Genomic DNA, 8,414 nt, shown 5'->3' with positions numbered 1-8,414 from the left:
CTAATTGGTAAGGTCTATAAATGGCATTTGCAATCTGTTGTGTGTGTGCATTGCAGCACATTCCACCTTGGCAAAAGGGTGCGCCATAAGGATCCCTATTAAATACTGAGGTAAAAACCCCTTATCCCTTAACTGTGTCTGGCTCTCAATTTTTTAAGACCAGGAAAAGGCATCAGTTAAATTTGCAGAAAAAACAGTAAATAAACTTTTTTCCCCTGTTTCTTCTCTTTTAAAATAAAATCTGCAAAACTCCAGGAAGATTTTTCCTAGATTTATCTCCATTGGGTTAGTAGCCGCTAGGCCAAGATGTTTTCCTATGTGATTTATATGTCTTTTCACTGGTCCTTGGAGTTAATGTTTCCCCCCTAGGTGCTGGCCATTTGTAGCACAGCTTGAAAGAATGAAATAGTGTTTTAAACTCTTCTTCCCATCTCAAAGTTGGGCTTTCAACTTTAAAAATTGATTCACTTTGGGTGAAAGGTCCTGGCTTGAAGGGTTCTGGGGAATGAGGTTCTTTATTAAGTGACAGAATTTGTGCATGACGGACAGGACCAGGAGACACTTCCCGATCACCGTCTCTCCTTCCAACGTGACTTGCTCCTGAACTAGAGGTATCTGCTGTAAGGGTGAGCTATTTTAAAGGTCTGGTCAGTCTCTCTACTCTGCTCTCTAGTTTTGATGGTGACTCTCTCTGATACGGACACTTTTCTGTGAAGAGCTAGATGGGGATTGCTGGCATGTTGCACACAAACCATTCAGCCATTTGAAAAAACTGAGCTGAGGTTACACGGACACATAGAGCCTGGATTAAATGAGCTTCAGCCATTTGGCAGACTGATTCACTTAGGAATTTGTTTTTCAGCTTGACAAAATATAAAGCTTGATGAAATGCAATTTTAAAATGTACGTATTTGGTAAATTAATGAACTGGCACTGACTAAATGAAATTATCAGAAGCAATCAAACTCAGACATTTTTTGTGATTATAACGAGCTTCTCTCTTCCCATGGACAGAAAGTTATATGTGAAATCACTGTTACATAGCAGAAAGGTTAACTTTTAGCATCTTTAATAAGAAAATATTCTATACAAGTAGGTGCATAAGAAAATCCAGAGTGTTCAGATCCATTTTATTGGCTTCAAATTTGTTGAGTTCAGATTAATATTAGAAGAACAGGATCAGACGGGTTTTATCAATGTCCCCATGCTCCTTTTATAGTTACAAAGGCCTGCTCGTAGGGGTTCAGCTTATCTGCAGTAGTTTATTATCCAGTGAAAATCTTTCCACTCCATGTCCATTGACAGCAAATAACAGTGAAGAACAGAAACCAGGTGGGAGACATGAAATTCTGGGGTAATGGAACCAATACCCAAGCTTCACTGTCTTCATAGAGACAAGGTTTCTCTCTGGGAGTTTGGTTTAAGACAATTTATATTAGCAACTTCCTGTGGTAAAGGAGTACATCCCACTGATGACTTGGGCCTGGGTGAATCTTGAAGATGGGCTCTGTTTTGGTAAGCTGGGCTTTGTGGAAATGTGGCCTCTGCTTGTGGAAAACAGTGATCTGGGGTGTCTTTCTCATGCAGACTATTTTTTATCCTTCTCAAATTTCTTGTTCCAACCAATGCATTCCCTTACACTGAGGAAAATGTGTCCCCAACCTCCCCTGTTCTCCATTCTTTTGGAGACGACATGGTAAGGGCACATCAGACAAATGGGCTGATCCAAATAATCATGAAATGCTGGCAGAGTTTTGACTTCACTCCTCTCCTGACTGTGGCCTCATGCTTTCAGCATGTTCAGTGGAAATATGCCTGAGCATATGTTTGAATTTCTGCTGTAGAGCTCAGTAAAAACAGACTGCCAAATTCATCTCTGATGTAAGCCCTGTTTGACTTCAGCAAATTTACTCCGGGGAGAGATTTGGTTCTGTGTACTTATGTGTACTAAATGGAAAAGTGAATTTTTCTGTTAATACTCTCTGCTAGGGTTAGGCTAGGAAAAATGCTATAGCACTGTATTTTTGATGCAACAAGAATTCATATTTATGCATCTGTATCTGTACGGCTTTTTCTGTATCTACTTATTTGTGAAATTAAAATATTAGACAATGAAAGTGGTCTTAGAACCTGAAGTGATTAGTATGCAGGCTTTTTACTCCTTAACAGGCAAGCTTGCATTCAGATTTTGAGGGAGAAGGATGGGCAAATCTGGGTATAGATCTGCAGGAGCAGGTCTGGATCAGGACATGGAGTGCAGGGCCTTGGCACAGCCACAGGGAGATGAAGGCAGGCCCAGCCATGGGGTGGTGCAGGCCAGGACCATGGTGTGTGGGCAGGGGTCACGGTGCCTGCACTCAACTGCTCCAGGCAAAGTCATCAGATCCTTCACTTCACAAAAGCAAAGTTTACCTAGCAAACAATTTCAGTACTGAAATGGACACCACTCCTGATTTTTAAAAGAATTATAGGAGAACTGAAATGGAAGATGACAGCCAGCTTCTCTCCCTTTGTCTGTGATTTAGGAAGACTTCAGGAGCAGAGAGAGGTCACCAGGGCCAAGTGCCTCCCATCATTGCTGCCTAGTGCAGAGTTTATAGGTCACCGTAATAAAACCAAGGCCCTGCTCCAAAGCTCTTCACTGACTGCCCTGTGATGCAGGGCAAAAAACTTCCACCCTTCTGTACCTCATTCTGCTCCAGTGATGCCAGCTCTCCTCCAGGAAGGCTTGGATGGCTGAGAAACATAGCGTTCCTGCTGGAGAAAGGCTTCCTGTGTTTGTTCAGTGGCTGCTCTGAGTGAATCCATAATGTCACAGCCTAAAGCAGGCAGAGTTCCCACTCAGAATCCCTCTCTGCCCCTCACTGACAGTCTTCCTTGAGCTTCCTTGTGCTTCCTGGTAAAAACACAAGGTGGCACTGAGTCAGCAGGACCTTAGCTGACAGTTGCCTCTGCATTTCTTTCTATTTATATACAATTATGGCAATTTGCAAATCTCCTGTGGGTAGGCTGCGATCTCCCATTTCTGCAGTCGTTTTGTGAGGATAGTGCCAGTGACCATCCTGACTCATTTATTGCAGAAGTTATTGTTTAGTCACTTTATGTAATGCACTGACAATTCCATTAGGAAGTGCCAGAGTAACCTAGCAAATGGGCACTCTCAAGGACTACATTCTTGCACCTGCAAGAAAAAAATAACACTTGAGAAAATTAAGGAGAAGCTATCTCAAGGGATCCAGGAATCACCTGAATGGTGATCTACCATCAGGCCCAGACTCCTCATCACTGACAATATTTCTGCTAGAGAGAGAGGCCTGAATTGCAAAACCCTGCCTCAGCTCCCTGCAGGATGGATGTGCCTTATGAGTTCTACTTTTTGCTAGCAGCAAGCAATTACCAAATGTGAAATAGCAGTGGCATGATTATAGCTATATGAAAATACAGACTTGCCCAATCCCTACTGAAGACTTAAAACAGCAGTGTCAAAACCACAGCTACACAGTGCTCCTTTCCTCTTTGCTCTCCAACTGGAGCTACATGACTGACAACACAGTCAAAACTGGGATTTGCCTTCCTCTAGGATCTGGGCCTGGTAAACAGAGATAAGTGCACTGTTTACCATGGAAGTATGTCTGACACCTAGAGGGGAGAATTGGGCAGCATCCCCTAAGGTCCATTCCAAGACTTTTTGTAGCACACCATGGGCAATATGCTTATTCCCTCCAGAATGTCCTCATGTGTGATGTGAGGATGATAAGCTCTCTTCCTCTGGACAGCAGTGTGATGACAGAGTACTGGGTGATACAAAGTTCTAATAGATGTGCCCTGCAAATAGGTGAAATGTGTAATGGTATTGCATTTGGGCTTTTTGATTGAAATGGTTTGTTTGCCTCCCTGCAGGGTAAATGTCATTTTGTGTGACAAAGCTTGTGCAAATATATTACAGAGAAGACATCCCCTCACACAGGAAATTCCCTGATTCTCTTTTTGGCATCACTAACATGATAGGACTAAAGCACAGCAAGTTTTTGACTGGAAGATGCTATGAAAAAATATATATATTTTAAAAAATTACCTTTCACTTATTACAGTACTGCCCAGCCAAAAATCGTATTCTGTTTTCCCTCATACAAGGCCCAACAGCAATGACAAAAAATAGTGAGTGATTTGTGGATCATGTCTCCAAACCTTCTGTTTGCTGTTGCCTCAGAGAAGTATCTCTGGGTTCAGGGAAGTGTTTCCACCCTGCCCATTTTCCACTGCTTGTGCTTCCTCACCTTGCTCCTTGGCTCTGTGGAGATCCTTCTCCAATCCCCTGCCCACAAAACAGTTTATTTAACCTTGAAGTTCTCTTATCAGCTGCATCACCCTGCTGTAGCTGCGAGACCTAAATTGTTTTCCATCTCCGTGAGCTGAATGGTGCCAGGCCTTCAGAGAGCACAGGCTTGGAAGCACTTTAAATTAGGCAGTCTGAGATGGAAATGCTCCAGGTAACAAGGAAAAACAAACAAGCCCTATCCTTCTTCTGAGGCCCTTCGCTCCTTAAATGCCTGGTGGCTCTGTGGGAGCTCCAGCCCATCTCTCAAGAGAGGTGTGCATAGCATATGACTCTTAATTAAATACATATTTCTGTGCATTGTGGAATGAGAGGAGGCTGGTACCAGTGCCGACCAGCAAGCCTGTCACCAATAATGCCCAAGTTCTCTCCTCATTGCCAGGACATCACTGGGCAACACCCCTTGTGGAATTGCACACACTGTGTGGGCACAGTCCCACTGCACCCCCAATACTGGGGCTTTTCCCTACTCTGATCCTGGGTGTCAGCAAACTACAAACCCCAGTGGGACAGAGCCTGCTGGCCAGGCTGTGGGGAGTTGTGGCTCAGGAAGCACAGGACAGCCTGAATGCCAGGTGCAATGACCACCAGACACAGCTGCTCTGGACACAGAGGGATGGGAGCAATGCAATGTGGCAGGGCTGTCTGCACAAGTGGTGCCACCAAGGTGCCACTTAGAGCTGTGTCTGCAATGTGACTGCCAGGTGTAATTGCAGCATATGCAAACATAGGTGAGCTTGCTTGAGTGCCAGCAGGGCAGGGTCCAAAGTAGGGCAGCTGCCCAAATTTATATTTAGAACTTGTGCAATGGCTGTGTGCAGTCAACACCATCACATCTTCACCTGGTTTACTTCTAACCAGGGTAGGAAGCTGTGCCTTGCCCAAAACCAGTTTGCCTTGAATTTGGAAAAAGTACAAAGAAGGGATTGCAGCTTGTCCTGAAAATTTCCCTTACCTCTGTGACTTACGTTCAGTCACCGGAGCACAAACCGGTTCCTCCAAGGGGAACTGCATGACTTTACTCTCCCTTGCACTGCAGTCTTGTGTGGCAATTAAATGACTGGGGTCCTCTGGAACAGCAGACTGAATACAAAGACAGATCATGTCTTTTATGTCTTTGATTATCTTTTTTGCATTTGGACTGCAAGTTTCCATTCATTTTGCAAGTGGCTTTTCAGCACAAGTGTGGTTTTGGTGTCAGTTATCACCAAGTTTGACACAGCCCATGGGACAGCAGGAGGAATTATGTGAGAAGAGCTTACCTGGCTGCACAAATGTTCTTGGACATCAGAAGGAGCTGCCTTCCATCTTACCATGTGTTTATACAACAGATGAGCTCCAGGTGAAAAATTATTATTTCATTAATCCTGCAAAATATTATCCCATGAAAAGACTGGAGGCAGAACTGTGCTCACGAGAGCTCCCCTGCAGAATGTTCCAACCACAGTTTTGTCCCTGGAGGTACAGGGCATGTAATGATGTGGAGCTGACAACACCATCTCTCCAATGGAGGGCACATGGCTTTAAATGTCAGGAGCAGGGTTGGGAAGATGATGAATTTATAGATTGTGTGGCTCAACCAAAAAACACTAAAATTGAAATTCCATATTTGTGGGAGTCGAATGATATTTTTTATTACTTCTCAGCTTATTTGTCAATTTCTCCTGCATTGTTATTTTTCCAGTCTTTACTCCAAATCAATTTCTTTAGCAAAGGATATTTTAAAGCAATAAGGAAACATTTTGTACAAAAATGAACTGTTTTGACATTTTGAAAACTCTCCCCTGATTTCCTGCAAATACTGCTCAGCAAATTCAGTGCAGTCTCATCAACAGCTTTATTCTCATAATCTTATGCTAAAATACTATTTTGTGCAAACTTACTGCCTGACAGGAAAAATAGCAATATATTTCTTCTGTGAAGGCAGAAGTCTGGACTTTGTGAGAACTTTGGATACTTTGGCCTCTTCCCCTGTCTGCCAGTGGCATGTTGTGTTGTCCTAGCTCACAGCACTTCTCTACTTGTTTCCTCTTTCTCTGGATGACAAGTTCTTAGTCAAGTAATTCTACTCAGTGTGTATCCATCCAGCACAGATTAGAAAGGGGAACTGATGCTGATTGTGATTCTGGGTGTCATTTTGATAAAAATTTATATTACAACTTCTCTTCATGCAGTGAACAGGTTGTGGCATGTGGTTCCAGGTGAAGGAAATAGATTTCATTTTACAAAACATAGCAGGATTTCATCTGTATGAAACCCTTATTGCATTCTTTGCCTTTACTTTAACCAAGCAAAGCAAATTAGAACCAAAGCAAATTAGAACCAAATCAAACCTATTCTTTGCAAATACCTTTCCATTTGAAGCCAATCATTGGGAAGCTTTTGTTCATCTTCTTTTATCACTGTGTCTCTTAGTACATAAAGGAGACCATGTTGGACCTCCCACCTTCAAGTCCTGCCCAGTGCAGTCTGCCTTATCCTGCCCCTTCAGACTCTCTGGGGGCAGCCAGGCAGTTTGGACTCCTGCTTTTGCACTAGCACAGCAATCTTTTCCAGGGATCTGTAAGTACTGGATAACAAGGGGCAATACTACCAACCCTATTTCGCACAGTATCTTGACCCCAGAGAGAAGTGGTTTGAAGAAGATCCTGCTGGGAATCAGAGTCAGACCCAGACTCCTGGGCTCAAATCTGCTGTTGCACAGCTGCCCTTCATTGACAGCAACATGAGTCAGAAAGCGCCTGTGCATATGGTTCCTAAAATAACTGGTAATCAGCAAAATTCAGACCTTTTACTCAGTCACTTCTCTTGAAAACGTCTTGTCAGGCCAAATTTCTTTTTCTCCCTCCATCATACAAGTGCTGCTCCATTGAAGATAATGGACTTGTTTGCATATATCAGAGAACAAGATAACCATTGTGCTGTTCAGGAGGTATTTTATCCATGTAAGGATTTGGCCAACTACTATTATTTAGTTACAGGCATGTTGGTGTTTTGCTAACCATAAAAGAAAGCAACTTTTTAATTCAATCTAATCAACACACAAAGCTGGCTTAAAAGAGAGGTAAGAGAAGAAATTTCAAGCTGGAAATGCAGTGTGGGAACCTTTGGATATTTCTTTGTGCAGCTCCACCATGCCAGCCACACAACTTGAACCAGTTCTGTGTGAGCCCGTTCTGTGTAAGTCAGTTTTACCGGGGGGAAGGAGTGCAACAACGGTAATTCCACTGAGAGTCACAGTCCTGATGAGATGCTGTGTTTGGTCCGGCAGACCCTAACCTTGCCATATTAACAGAGCTTTCTTTTCTCTGTAATGCCTCAGAAAACCCAAACACCTACAATTCTGGTATTTTCATATTTTTTCTTTTTCCCTCCTGTTGCTCACTTAACATAAGGGGGTTTGCTGATGTTGTTTGAAAAGCACAGTCATATGACTAAACTGACCAATTAGAAATTTATTAAATAAGCCATAAAGCTGGATGCTTTTAAAACATGTTTTTTAAGGTTCATGAGAATTTTTTTCTTTATGGAAGGAAACCAAATCAAGCATGTAAGTTGTACCACAGTGTGCATAAAGCAGAAAGCATTTGGCATCAGCCAAGCCTGTCTTGGACCATTCCTGTACGATCTACAAGCTGTTGAATCACGAAGTTACTGCTTTGTCAACTGCCCAGGGCTTGACCTCTTGATTTAATCTGGTAGCTGTTAAGGGAGCTTTCTATCTAGTGTTCTCAAAAGATGGCAGGGAAAGTCTGCCTTCTATCCAGCATTTGTTCAGCTCTGAGTAAATTGCTCCTGCTCCAGCACTTCACCTGTGCTACCACTTCGCTCTGAGTATCACATTCATCATCCATTAGCTTGACTTGCTGTATTATGACTCTGCTGCAGTGTTATACAGAGATTTTTCAGTGCAGTGACAATGTGGAGGGTATCAGACACCAAAGGAGCAACCCTTGCCCAAAATGTCATATCCTAGGTCAGTCTCTGACCTCACAAGCAATGCTTCCTCATGGAGCCTGACTTATGGACAGGCCCTTGGCTTCTGTTGCCAGAGAGATCACTATATGACCTTTCAGAA

Source organism: Geospiza fortis, unplaced genomic scaffold (genome assembly GCF_000277835.1).
Source record: "Geospiza fortis unplaced genomic scaffold, GeoFor_1.0 scaffold78, whole genome shotgun sequence".
Classification (NCBI taxonomy): Eukaryota; Metazoa; Chordata; class Aves; order Passeriformes; family Thraupidae; genus Geospiza; species Geospiza fortis.
This window is presented reverse-complemented; position numbering follows the sequence as displayed.